The sequence below is a fragment of the Canis lupus genome, chromosome 11, assembly GCF_048164855.1.
Source record: "Canis lupus baileyi chromosome 11, mCanLup2.hap1, whole genome shotgun sequence".
NCBI classification, from domain to species: domain Eukaryota; kingdom Metazoa; phylum Chordata; class Mammalia; order Carnivora; family Canidae; genus Canis; species Canis lupus.
The window spans coordinates 46,922,078-46,936,772 of record NC_132848.1 but is presented as its reverse complement, the minus strand read 5'-3'; the positions used below and the strand labels follow the sequence as shown (position 1 = coordinate 46,936,772).

The following is a 14,695-nucleotide window of genomic DNA, read 5'->3' as shown; positions in this document are numbered from 1 at the left end:
TCTCCCTCCATTAAAAGCATAACAACCATTAAAAAAAAAATGTATTCAAAAGGCTAGAGCACATCCATCTCTGACTCCTGCCCAGGGTACCTCTGAGGGGAAATATTGCAGAAGAAGGTTCTGTGAGGGGACTGCCAGCAAAGGTCAGAGAAGGATGTGGGCAGAGGGGGAACAGGGAAGTGGGAGGGGCCCAGGTTCATAAAGTTTTGTGAGGTGGTCACTGACCCAGCTAAGCCTTCTACTGACACTTTTTTTTTTTTTTTTTTAAAGCACATAAAAACTTGTGATTGTGTGAATTGGATGTTGAATATTTTCACATTTCTTATTCATTGCTTTGGCTGTGTTCTGCATATACAAATGTTAAACAGTGATCACATTATATAATTGGGTGATAATCTAATGGCTGATAAAATGCAATAATAGAGCCCAATTAAGATGGGACTGTGTGCCAAGAAATGTTGAGATACCCCAGAATCCTCCAAACATTGTTACTCCTCTGGTTCTGAAGAGGAGGGAATGATGGGTGAGTACATTGGTCTAAGGGAAACACCTTACTGGTAGTTCCCTAAGGCAGCAGAGAAGCATGCCTTTGGATTTTGCCCCTGACCTGTCAGTGACTTGGTAAAATCCTGCCCGAATCTGACCTCTTCCTTCCTTGTTCATCTAGGGAAGACAAGTCCCTCATTTCTTTCTCCCTTGGTCACTAGTCCAACAGTGAAGCAGAGTCATGATCACGTCTGAGAGCCACATGTGTAAAGTTGGCATTGGGGGACCCCCTCCCCGCCACACACACAGACACAGTGTTTAGGGAAGTACTTTTTTGGTCTGTGGCCTTGGAAATCAAGCTCCTGCCTCTACTCATTCACTTCCTGGCTCTCCTGTGCAGTGGTTCAGCAGCAGCTTCCTAGAGTACATACAAGTACATACACTTAATACCAGAGAACCTGAAAATACCCCAGATATGTCCATGGAGGTCGAAGCTGTCTGTATATCATGCAGATTAAACTCTTCCTGGTCAAGTAGAGTGCCCGGGGCCTTTCCCTGGCTCTTCCTCCCTGGACCCCTCCCCATACCTCCCTCCTGAGGCTGTTTGTGTATGTATAGTCCCCCCTAGTACAGCTATGGGTTTTATGGTGACACTCAAATCTTTCCCATTTTCTGTGGACTGATGGAGGCTACTTTACTTCATAATGTTTTCCCCTGATAATGTATGCACTGCAGTTCAGATCTGGATTGTCTTTCTGGCAGTTTGATATCCTTCCCTAACTTCTTCACCTACCTTTCTGACATCCTTTTACTCTATTTTTGACCTTTTCATTTCCTGTTATCCATTCCTGACCTTTTACACAAAGGGTGCGTGGATTCAAGGTTATTAGTTCAAGCATAAACTGATGAAAAAGAATTGAAGATGGAGCTTCAGATGGATACAACTGTTCTGAATGCCATCCCTCCAAGAAGAGCCCTGAACAGATTTTGGGGATGCTTCCATCACTAGAAGCTGTCACATTCTTCATTTGTTTGTCTTTCTCCTTGAAACACTGCAGAGCCCATAAGACCAGGAACCTATCTTACTTGATAGTGCAAAAAGTCTTCCACATAGTTGGCAACATACCAGTGATTTCCTAAGATACACATTTTGTGATGGTTGTTGTAGGCACCTTTAAACTAGATGGTAAAAACAAAACAAAAAAAAAAACCCTAGATGGTATTTCGAATCACTTTACCAGAGGGAGAAAGATGTGTTTGCATTTTGATTCAACTTGATTATTTAATCATTCCTTAAGTAGTCAAATATCTCAAATATATATAGGATATATCTATATATCTCAAATATAGCTAGGAGTTAACCTTGTTGGTCACAGAAGAAAAGCCAGCAGAGTTTGTGAAGCAGTGAAAAGCCTTTTGCAGATTGGTTGCCTGGCTTAAAGAGAAAGGGTACTTTCACGATGGCAGTACCACTCCTACACCGACTTGGTTGTTAGGAAGCATCAGGCTACCCTGTCCAGTGTTCAGGTCTGTCCTCATTACCACAGCCAGCACAGCTTCAGCCCCTTCCATAGCAGAGTTTTCAGCTGCAGTGGAACAGACTCATTCCAAACAGGATTAGATGAGATCTTAAATGCCAGGGCAGTGATCACCATGTCATTCCTCGGAACTGGGAATCACAGGGTCTGACCAGCATTATATATCTATAGGTTGGCTGTTTTGTAAACTGTTAAACATTGTACCCATATTTATCATGACTCCTAGCAGCCCGTGGCTTAGACTCTGAACTGCATTTAATGGACTAACTGAAAGGATAAAAACAGGGACTGTTTTTGCCTCATAACCTAGATTTGTCTGCACTAAATACACAAGCTGAGCTATTAAATGGTTGGGGCAGTAAACAGGAATTCTGTATATTAAAGCTTTTTGAGCTTGCTACTCAGAGAGGCCTACAAATAGGGTTGGTTGCCTTTTTTTAGGATTATAAATGTTGATTATATTGGGGAGAAACTGTTTTATAAAGTAACTCTATAACACCATGAATTTTATTATGCTTTTAAGGTCTGGTGAGAATGTACTCACTCTAGCCTGGAGCCCATGGTAAATTTGAGAATGCTTCATTTAAAGCATTCCTGACTCCTTCTGGAAAAAGGAGATTGTTAATGAACTTAAATCTAAAATAGTATCCTCCTCTATCCCTAGCTCTCAGCATTCCAGGATGGTGACATTTTCCACCATTGGATATAAATGGGGAATGATAAAATTGTTAGTATTAACATTTGGCTGCATATAACAGGAAAAAAAAAATCTAGAGGAAAAGAGGCTTAGTCAGGACAGGCGTGTGTTTCTCACAGTCAGGACTTGTGTCCTACCTTCCCTGTGACAAGGCCCAGTGCCTCCTGTCTAGCGTGGCGGCTAGAGTGCAGCCAGCTCATGGGTCTTCCAGACACCAGACTGGAGGAAGGCAGACTTCCAGAGAACTCATCATCAAATTTGTCTGTACGTCTTGTTGGCAAGCCCCGAACCCCTGGCCACACCTAGCTGCAAGGGAGGCGGACAACCCCAACTAAACGTCAGGGTCCTGGGCCTGTCACTAAGGAGGAAGCAAAGAATAGACAGTGGAGGCAATCTTTCCTGCAAGTTATCTTTTTTGGAAGGTTTTTATGCTTGTTGGTAAAATGTTGGCAGAATTTTTGGAAACTTCTGGGGAGGCTGTAGGCATGGACAGCTAACTGAAAAGCTGAGTGCTTGAGACCTTTCTCATTTCACATTGCGAGGCTGAAAGAGGTCACTCGATCCTCCTTCATTTCCTCATTTAAAACACAGAAATATTTTTAAATTCTCAGAGTTCTGAATTAAATTCTCAGGGCCAGTGCTGAGGCTTACAGACCAGAGCTGCTTTCCACCAGTATTCCCTCTGGTGCCTCTGGACCCGTGCGTGCATCCAGAGGGAAGGGCTGCCTGTATGTAGGGGGGTGAATTTCAGGCAGCATGTGAGATTCAGGCAAGTACCTGTGTGGACAGGATACCCTGAGTGGGAAGCGGGGGCGGTCCGGGAGGAGGCAGGTAAGCTTCTCCCTGCACCCCCACCCCCCTGTGGTCTCCAGGGCTGGCTCATCCTTCCCTACTCTGATCCACCATCCACAGGTCCCCTCCCAAAGTGTGGGGAGGGCCAGTCTCACTAGCTGAATTGAGGGTAGCACCTGGGTCTGTGTTTCTATCCTGCCTCTTTCCTTCCTTGTCCTGCTTTTCCTTTCAGGAAGGTGATCCTAAATGTCCACTGTCTTTTGGATGAAAGGGATTTAATAACCAATTTATTCTAGGTGTCCGTAAAATTGCATGTGTTCTTCTTTTTGAGGCATTTGGGTTTGTTTTTTTGTTTTTTGTTTTTTTGTTTTTTTTTTAAGATTTTAGTTATTCATGAGAGAGACAGAGAGAGAGAGGGGCAGAGACAGAGGCAGGGGGAGAAGCAGACTCCCTGCAGGGAGCTGGATCCGGGACTCAATCCCAGGACCCCGGATCACAACCTGAGCTGAAGGCAGATGCTCAACCACTGAGCCACCCAGGTGCCCTGAAGCATTTGGATTTTAAGAAGGATAAATATGCTGGCAGTTCCTAAACTCAAGAGAGCCTCTCCAACGGTCAGATATCAGACCAAGGAATAGGCATGGGTAGGAGAAGTTTGGGCCATTCTTTGCCTGTCATCGACATGGATGTAAGCATTTGTAAAGGTGGCTGGGCCAGCTGTTCTTGTCCTTTTCCTTCTACCATGATCTAGTGCATGGGCTCGACATACATGCCTCTCGTGTGCTCACACTCCACTCATGTGCTCGCACACACCATTCATGCATGTACTTACAGCTGCCACTTGCACATGTGCATACACATCTTTTCTGTACCACAAGCACACCTTGCAAGGCAGTAGCTGCAGGAAGTTGAGCTCCCCTTAGGAGCCATGCTTTGCTTTCTGTCTGACTAGAATCCCTGGGACTTAGGGGTGTATACGTGCACGTATTCAAGAATTTTTACAAAGAAACACCCTGAATTCATGCCTCTGAAATGAGGAAATTTCTTTTTGTGTTTCCAAAACTAACAATGAAAATTTGCTAATCTGTAGTAATTTTTTCAAACCTTTAAAAAAATTTTAACTTCACATTTTAAAAAGGCAAGGGTTATCAAATGGCCCTTTCTCACCTTCTCTACCCCAGGAGTGGCTGCTGTAGGCAATGCATGAACATAACACCTTTCCTTACATCCCAGCAGGAATTGTTACTTCTTGAGCTGTTGCTTCTCTTCCAGATTGTTTTGCTAATCAGTTCTTATTTGGTATGAACATAGGTTTTTTTTTTTTGTTTTTTTTGTTTTTTTCATCTTTGAAAGTGAAATGTTCTACTTAAGGGAGGTCTCCATCAAACTTCATGGAACTACTTTCCTTCATGGGTGTGCAGGTCCATGTGTTATGGACTTGTCTTCCTATTCCACAGGTGCCCATGCTGAGTTTCTGGCCCCAGAGAGCTAGATGCTGCACTTTTTCAGGGGAAACAAAGACTGTTGGGACACCCTCAGTCTGCAGTATGAATGCAGAAAGTGAGGCCCTGGCAGTGGAGGGGGTGGGGGGAAGTGGTTTTGATTTCCATGTTTCATCTCCCACTCTCAAGGGAGTATGGTGGAGAAGAAAAGTACAGGCGAGGCAGAAGTTCTTGAAATATCACTGACTGTAGAAGGTGGCTGTCAGCACACTTCACACGGCCACTGGCCCGGGTAACTCTTGCCAGGGACATAGCAGGCATTTGGGCAGCATCTGAGTTCAAGATGGCAACCACCAAAGGCCTTGAGATGCCTGACGTGGAACATATGTGAAGCACAGAATAAAGTCCTAGGTCAGGATTGTCAGCACTCAAGCTGTGCTCTGCCCAGTGCGAGTGACGCTCACTGTGATACAAGATGGACGGATGGTGCAGATCTGGACTATCCAGAGGAAGGAGTGACACAAAGTGGACCTGGGTCAGGTGCTCACCCTTGGTGTTGGGGAACTTGATACTTCAGTTGTCTGGCCTGGGTCTTTTGACCACATGCGCCCCCAAGTTGAGTGGCCTGAGAGAGCAGGTGCATGCACAGTTCCACCAGTGGAGTGTAATTAGGGGGTGAGTGCCAGGCCACCAAAAGGAATACAGCACCAAGGTGAGCTAATTTACTCCAGGCACCCCGAAGGGCTGGCACGTGTGGGGCTCAGTGCCTGGCTCACTTGCACCCCTGTTTGGGAGCCCTCTTACCCTCTCCTCCTTGGTGTGTAGTGCCTTGAGAATAAATCCTTAAGAGTCTAGAGGAATCACTTAAAATGTTAAATTCTGCTTTACTGTGTTTTATGGGGAGGGGCATTGTGTCCCACAATGGCATTCACATTTATGAAGAGAGTTCTCTGGAGACGTGCCCAGTGAACCTAACAGATCTGGGGTGTTGAAGGACACAAATGTCCTTCAGGGCAGGAACAGTAGCTCAGTTTTCTTTGTATCTCCAAGTATCCCACGGAGCCTGGTACAAAATAGGTGTATAATCAGTGTTTCTTGAGTGAATGAATGAACAAAGCTATGATTTCATTGTCAAAAGTGTAAGAAAAGCCTCAGCCTGTCCCAGGAAGACAGCCCATTTCCCAGAGGTCAAGTTGGAGTTCATTCTAACTTAGGAGAGGGAAGTGAGATGGCAGCTTGTGGCACAGCTGTACCTCCAGTCACTTCTCAGGGTGAAACCAAACCTAGCAGCTTGTGTTCCTGGGCCTGGTATGTTCTCTCTGTGGCCTGTCAGTGGTGTCTTTGGCACACAGGCCTGTCAGCCAGCTGCTGGAAGCTAGCAGCTGTTTCTGCTCCTCCGAGAAGGGACCACACCTTCTTTGGGCTTGATCATCTTGGATTTTTTTTTCTCTCTAAACCTAATTAACCTTTTTCCCGATGCACAGGGTTGAAAGTGTAGTACTAAAAGAGAAGCCCAGTAGGCTGCCCCCCTCCTTTCTTGGGTCTTAGGGACATCTCAGGACTTCATGGAGAGTTATGTGCCAAGAGTGGGGCGATAGCTCGAGCTGGGGATTTCAAGAGAAAAGTGTGGGGAGGACTGAGGGTAACGCATCAGGAAGGAGGCTGAGGAGAGGCAGCCTCAGCTCACTGAGGGGCTCAAGGTCCATCAGGCCCTTTAAAGTTTGGGACTTCATCCCGCACAGGAGCTTTTTCAGACTTTTTAAAAACCTTGTCTGTTTTGCTTATATCATTATTTTATTTTATTTTATTTTTTTTAATTTTATTTTATTTATGATAGTCACACAGAGAGAGAGAGAGAGAGGCAGAGACATAGGCAGAGGGAGAAGCAGGCTCCATGCACCGGGAGCCCGACGTGGGATTCGATCCTGGGTCTCCAGGATCGCGCCCTGGGCCAAAGGCAGGCGCTAAACTGCTACACCACCCAGGGATCCCTATATCATTATTTTAAATGACAAAAGCAATTCCAGAGTCTTTTTAAGGGTTTGAGGAGACCCTTGCTTAAATGGTAATAGTTTTTATAACCGTACCTGTACTCTAGCCAGGTTTGTGGGCCAAGATGGACTCCCTCATTTCTGTTCAGTGGCATGGGCACTGCAGCTCACTGGGCCCAGATACAAGGCCCCCAGAACTCACCATGATGGCCGGGGAGCCGTGTCTGTGAAATGATAGAAATGAAATAGGATTAGGGAAGGATATTCTAGACCACCTGTGAAAACTGGGCCGGCTGTGAGAAGGAGAACTGTAGAAATAGGGGTTTCTAGAAACAAATATTAATTGTGTCAGGGTCTTCTCCCTGCAGTGAAACAGCTTCAGTTGCCCCTACCTCCTCCACAGACACACGCTCTCCTATGACCTTGTAGGGTCTTCACAAAGCAGTGCAGTGTAGACAGAAAACATAGTCAAGCCTTTTGGCCAGTGGCTGGGGGAGAGAGGTTGGTAGTGGTTGTGCTAAAACACTCTCCTCCTCCAACAGTTTGTGACTCTGGGGCTGGGAGCATAAATGTTACTGTGCCATATAATGTGGTGATGTAGTCAGGGAGAAAAACATGATGGAAGAGCAAGGCTGGGGAAGAGGGAAGTGAAGAGCAGAGAGCGAGAGACGCTGGCAGGGGCAAGGTGATGGATATTATTTCTAGTAGCAGGTGCAGCCTTAAAGATTTCCTTACCTGCTGGAGGTGATATTGACCTAGAGAAGCACCCCTTTAAAACCTCTACCCTCTTGTTAGTGGCTATAATACATTAATGTTACTTGGTGGGAGTCCTCAAAACCTCTTTGTATTTAGCTTTATGACATATTTGAGAACATTTTATGTTATGTTTCACAATAGGCATACCTGTTCATGGTTAACAAATTATAAGGTATAGCAGGATATATGGTAAAGTCTGCCTCCTACCCCAGCCATGCAGATCCAGCCACGCAGGTTTCCTCTCTGGAGACACTAATGCCATGTGTTTTTTCTGTGTTCTTCCCAAGATATTCCATATATGCCAGCAGACTTATGTATGTACACAGAAAAAATTTTTTTTCACGCCCGCAGTATCACATTCCACGTCCACTGTACCCCTCACCATCTCCCCTTACTGTGTCTGGGTACTTACTGCAAAGAGTTTCTCTTTGTTTTGCCCAGCTGTACAGCATTCCCCTGCCAGGCTTTAACCAACATTCTCGAGCATGGTAGTCTGTTCCCTGCCTGTGCTGGGCACTACTGTGTTAGCTCTTTGAAAGAGGCTCTTCTCCCCACCCTCTGTGCACCCTCTAGTTCTCAGGTATGGATTGAGTATTGCCATGGCTGGAAGGAGAGTGTGAGGTTAGGTGACATTTGGAAGTTCCTCCCCCATTGATTGTGATTTTCATCTGGGCTATAACTTTTTCTTTGGAGAGTGAAGGGCTGCTAATGGTTAGATATTACTGTTTATAAGATATTCTTCTTTAAAATATTACCTTTAATTCTAATTAGAATTCTAAAGAATTCTAATTCTTTTAAATCAATCTATAGCATCCTGAACAAGGCTAGTCAAGGACACCTTTGACCCCAGCTTTAAGAACAGTGGCTCTAAGGGACTTTGTGGGGCCCATCGCAGATCCAAGCTACCAGAGGTGCTGCAGATGGTTCTGGAGTGATGTATCAGACAGCCAGGACTGGGAATGCATTGTGCTTGTGGAATGGAGCAGACTTCTAGTTGTGGCAGTGTCAGGCTGGGGCTGGTTCTGGCCATTCCCATCCAGCATATCGGTTGCTCCCATCACCAGGCAGTGTATCTGAGAGGGAAGTGAGCAACCTGGACACAGGCATTGTAAATACGTCTTGGAGTCATGTTGGATGGTCCTTGTCAGCTTCTCACTCTGGAAGACAGTCCTGGTAGTTCACCACAGTGAAGTGGGTGTGCAGTTACTCCCTGTGGCAACATTGTACAGGTGGAGGACATCTGGGAGGGGTCGTGGTGGGCTCCTTGGAGCATGCCCACTTGTTAGCATTCACTTCTGTAGATTTCGGGGACACATGAAGTGACCATTGCCACACTGGCTCTGGGGATGCTCCAGAGAGCGGGACTTGATGGTAGCCCACCCCCAGAGGGTTTCTAGGTATATATGTCTTTGAGGCTGCTTACCAGCCCCTGGGCAGGATTCAGCAGGATGCATCCAAGCTGTGATGCCTCTGTGGGGGGAGCCAAGGGCTGGCAGATGTTAGATGATAGCCCCTGGGGTCAGCTGTGTGCAGTGTCAGTGGCCGAGGAGCACGAGGTGGGTCTTTCTTCCGGCCATAGCTCAGTCTTTATATAGTGCTGTCTTCTTTCTGCCCTGTTAGCTGTCAACCAGTTCAGGGCCCTGGTCTCTGCTGGGTAAGCCCAGCTATTGCAGGAGATCAGAGAAGATGGGAGCAAAGAAGGCAGCTCTGGGGCCAGCAGATGACTGCTTTCAGGAAGTGAATGGGCTTCTTCTTTTTGTTCATATTTTCTCTAAAATACTTTTGAGGTTTTCTGGCTCCACCCTGAGTGCCTTTGTGGCTAAGGGCTGCTTGGCCTGGTGGAAGGTATGCTTGGGCAGGCCCAAGTCAGGGTGGCAGGGTCCTGGGGCAGCGCAGTCCTGACTCTGAAACTTTATGGGGGCAGAGAGGAGGCCAAAGAGCTGTCAGGATCACGGGGCCTCCTCCACACAGAGCCCAGGAGGAGGCTGCTAAGAGCAGAGGAAGTGGAATTGTTGCACATTTTGCATTTCGACACTGGGACTCAACCCTCAAGAAGGAAAACCAAGTGTGGGGGTGCACGGTGCCAGGGCTGTAGAAATGAAAAGAAGAGGTCAGAGGGCCAGACGTTAACCGCCCTGTCTTTTGCTTGCCCAGCTGGCTCTTCTGGGCTGGCCCTGGCAGGGCAGAGTTCTCGGCCCCACACCAACTGCAGGGCCTATTGCTGTGGGCGATGGCCCTGTGAAGTTCTCGTGCTGTGTTTATTCAAGGTAAGAGGGCCCTGATGACAGCTCATGACCCCTAAGGCCAGGAGGGTCTAGTCTGTGAGATGTGACATCAGTAAAGCTAGCCATATGGATATCTGAGTTAATAATTGTATGAGGTGTTTAAGACAAATGTCTGTGACAGTATTGTACTTATATGGCAGGAGCTAAGAGTCCTTGCATAGCCCGGGAAACTCCCTTTGGGATGCAATTGAGAGAAGCAATAAATATGAAGGTGTTTTTTTAATGGAAGCAGGATAATTGCAGCATAAGGCTGTAGCTCTTCACACCACTTGTGGAGACTGGCTGGTGGTCCAGGGAGGATGGCACAGACCATCCTTCAGTGTTTGTGATTGTTTTAGTTTCTACTCTGCTGGGCGCCTTGCTGATTGCTTCACATGCAGTTCTCATTTAATCCCTTGTATTAGTTTCCTAGGGCTGCTGTAGCAAATTCTTGCAGACTTGGTGGCTAAAACCAACAGAAATTTATTCTTTCACAGTTCTGGGGGCTAGCAGTCTAAAATCGGTATCACAGGGTCCAAACCAAGGGTTTAGCAGTGCTGTGCTCTCCCCAGTAGTGTTAGGGAAGAGGCTGTTTACCAGCCCCTATGCAGGATTCAGCGGGACACATCCAAGCTGTGAGGCCTTTCTGCAGAGAGCCAAGGGCTGGCAGATGTTAGAAGATAGACCATTCCTTGCTTTGTCCGGCTTCCCATGGCTGCTGGCATTCCTTGGCTCCTGACCCCCAACCCCCCATCTTCAGTGCCAGCTGTATAGTATCTTCTCTGTGACTTCTTTCTGCCTCTGTTTCATGGCTTTCTTCTGTCTGAAATCTCCTTAGCCTCCTTCTTATAAGGGCGTTTAAGATTGGAATTAGGGCCCACCCATGTAATCCAGGACAATCTTCCTATCTCAGGATCTTCAGTTAATTACATCTGCAAATATCTTTAGTTAATTCATCTGTGAAATAATACTCGTAGGTTCCAGGGATTAGAATGTGGACATCCCCATTACTTGCCCCACTTATGGGATATGGTATCCCACATCAGCCTTCAGAAGACATTCAGGGGATGTGTGAGGAAGCCAAGGCTGGAGAGGCTGAGCAGCTCTTGGGTGGCCATGGTTCTTTTTTCTCTCTCCCTCTGCAGTAGGGGCCATTTTGTGATGTTGCTGGAAATGCTCTTGATAAATAGATAAGCCCTGTCATTTTCCTATGTTGTTACCTTGGTTTGAAAAAAATAAGAGCTTTGCGGTCAGGTGCCATGGGCTGCAACTTGTTAGGGACATGTTTGTTGAAAGAATGAATTTGTTTCACTGTGGCTGGGATGGTTTTGGGCAGCCTTGTTCTCATCTGTATGTTGATGATAGAACAACCTGGTGAAAATTAGTTGGTATCCCATGGGTGAAATGGCCCAGCATGGATGTCCCAACAAAGGCATGCATGCTGAGTCCTTATTCAGTGTGAGTTCCCAGTCCCAGCCAGGGAGAAGTCACCTGAAGAAGGCCAGGTGACATGTAGCACTGACGGTGTTAATCCCTGAAAGAAACAGTGCATTGGGAGATGTGTAAATAGTTGACTCATTGATAGGACAAACGTCAGTTGGATACCTACTTGTGCCCAACAGTCTGGAAGGCAGAAGGGAAAGAATAGCAAACAGAACATACTATTCTTGCCCTGGGTTGGGGGCTGGGGAGCCAGAGGACAGACATTTGAAAAGTCATTCCACTATTGCGGACTGAGGAAAGTTGCCTTGATATGAATGTGAACATACATGTGTATCACATATTTGTTAATATTTATATGTTACAAATAATGTGAAAATTGACAGTAATTCATGTTCCTGAGTCTGATACATATCTTCAGCTCATTCTCCTTCCTGCATCCACCTCAGTGGCAGTTCAGAGTCCCCGATAACTCCCTGGGCCCAGTTAGCTCCTTCCCCAGAGTGGAGCCTGTGTCCTACTTCCTCTCTACACTGAGCCCCCTGCTCAGGTGGGTGTAGCCCTGGCTTCTGCCCAGCAGCCTGGCATCCAGGGCTCTGACCTCCCTTTGGTCACTTGGCTCCACATCCAGCTCTGCCCACCTTGCTTAGTCTGTATGCTGGTCCCCCACAAGTCTTGTTCCTGCCTTTTCCCAGATGTTCAGGGAGGCCCCTTTCTTGTTGTGTTTTTTAAGCTAACCTTGTTGAGCACTCACTGTGCACCAGGGCCTGTTGGCTCAGGTGGGGTGACACATATTCCCTGTCACGATTAGAAGCCACTAGGACTAGTGGAGCCTTGCTGAGTGCTAATCACTGTGCTCTGTCTCCATGTGCATCATTTTGATTAATTCTTATAAGACCCTCATGGATTTTTGTCTATCCTCCCATCTTGTGGATGAGAGAATTGGGCTGCAGAGAAGTTAAATTACCCAGCTGGTCAGTGGCAGAGCAGGAGTCACAGGTCTTTCTGTACACAAAGCCCCTTACTCACCCTTACTTAAGTCAGGTAGGCCTTGCTCAGTGATAGATCAGCCACCAAATGCACAGCAGCAAGGAAGTGCCAACCTCCTGCTGACAGGAGGTGACAGTGTCTGTCTGCATGCTTTTTGATGGGGACCCACAGTTTTATTTTCATCTCTCTTTTAAATACTTGTCTCACACTTGCATATGTTCTGGCAGTCATTGAGGGAGCAAGCCAGACTTTTGGACTCAGCCTCTTTGAGTAGAGCCGGGGAGACAGAGTTGATTTGTTTTCTCCCTGGATGCCCAGAGCCCATGCTTACATTCCCCACCTTCTCTTTCATCTATTTATCAGTCACCACTCTGTTTCCTTGATCTCTCCATTTGCTTATCTCCTTTCTCCTTTGCCTGTCTGTGTTACCAGTTAAGACTAAGAACCTGCAATGTTAGTGACCAACCCCCACCATGTATTGTGTCAGGTTCAGTAGAGACGCAGCATCATTGGTGTCCTCCACTCTTGGAAATGAGCAGAAAGTCTCTTCTCAATCTCCATGGATAGTATTTGAGTGTTTGATATAAAGCTTCTTTTTCTTTCTTTCTTTCTCTTTCTTTCTTTCTTTCTTTCTTTCTTTCTTTCTTTCTTTCTTTCTTTCTTTCTTTCCTTCCTTCCTTCCTTCCTTCCTTCCTTCCTTCCTTCCTTCCTTCCTTCCTTCCTTCCTTCCTTCCTTCTCTTTCTTTCTTTCTTTCTTTCTTTCTTTCTTTCTTTCTTTCTTTCTTTCTTTCTGATTTTTATTTATTTATTCATGAGTGACAGAGAGAGAGACTGAAGAGACACAGGCAGAGGGAGAAGCAGGCTCCATGCAGGGAGCCCGACGTGGGACTTGATCCCAAGTCTCCAGGATCAGGCCCTGGGCCGAAGGCAGCACTAAACTGCTGAGCCACCTGGGCTGCCCTAAAGCTTCTTTTTCTTAAGTAACAGAAGATGTTTTTGCATATACCCGGCACACATACATTCATATTTGATTTTCTTGTATATATGCATGTGGAAATACACACTTGATTTTTCTTGTATCAGCATTTTCCTTATTTTAAAATAGCAAAAGCCAAATGAGTTAAAAAAGCATTTGCCTATTTGCTTAGAAACTTAAATATCATCTTAAAGGTAATTTTATATGAAAAGAATTATTCTCTAGGTTCTGTATAACTTATAAATGGGCTTTAGGAATGCAGCCTATTGATTGAACTGCCCAGAAGTTCAACCTCATCTTTGTGGAATTCCAGAACTGAGTTTTAAAATATTTCTCAGTGATAATGCTTTGTTCACTTTCCAATGCAATGAAACCATGAACTAACTTAATATGTGATTGCCCTAAATAAGTGGAATAGTAAAACATTGAGGTTTTATAGTAAGGAGGTGAGATACCCCAATTTTGATATCTCAGTAAAGAGAATAGAAAATCTGAAGGTGCCATCAGGGAAGTATAATAAAGGAAGGGAGGGAAATAAGACCCATACCAGAGTTATACCATGTGAGGTAAGGCTGGTGGGTCACATTTTTGGTCCTGAGATCTGTGGCATTTCTTTTTTGTTGGTCTTGAGCCTGAACCCAGCCTTCAGTTTGTGAAGGAGAAACAACACACACCCTTTTAAAATATATATATTTATTTTTATTTGAGAGAGAGGCAGAGGGAGAGGGAAGGAAGAGAATCACAAGGAGCGATATCGCTGAGCATGGAGCCCAACTTGGGGCTTGATGTCATGACCCCAAGATCATGACCTGAGCCGAAACCAAGAGTTGGACGGCTAACCAACTGAGCCATCCAGGTGCCCTGAAACAACACACTCTTGAAAGCCATAAACCAAAGTCTCCAAGCACCTGGGCAAACCATTAGCTACTGTCATGAGTCAGCAGTGATCTATAGCTTAAGCTCTCGCTTGGTCCATGTCAGAATCAGCACTTTCTGGCTATTTGATGTCCTTATCTTTCCTGATAATTTTGTAATAAAGATTTCTCGGGAAGCATGGTGGCAAGAGCACTGGACCAAGAGCCCAAAGTTGGAAGACCTAGTCAGGAGTGTGACTCAAGGCAGGTCATACATAAAACATCTCTTTGCCTCAGGATTTTTCTCTGTAAAATCGGTAGACTGAAATTGAAGTTTGAGATACAGGAATCGGTTTTTGTGGTTGTAAAACGCAGCACCTATGAATTTAAGATAATTTGAAGAATAAATGTGTTTATATTTCACCTCAGCTACAGCCACTTGGGAATTTGAATAATTTTGCATTTTACA

General features: G+C 45.7%; 1 protein-coding gene across 18 annotated transcripts in view; it reads left to right on the top strand.

Moving 5' to 3' along the window:
• The window catches only part of INPP4A (inositol polyphosphate-4-phosphatase type I A), a 134,893-nt gene that overhangs the window by 9,554 nt on the left and 110,644 nt on the right, over window positions 1–14,695 (top strand). The window contains exon 1 of one of the 18 annotated variants that reach the window (XM_072768042.1): window positions 9,790–9,969. The exons of 16 other annotated variants lie outside the window; for them this stretch is intronic. The gene's annotated coding sequence lies outside the window, so the exon portion shown is untranslated. Of the gene's footprint in view, window positions 1–9,789; window positions 9,970–14,695 lie in introns of those variants that run through there. One more of the 18 variants, XM_072768038.1, reaches the window with a different exon arrangement.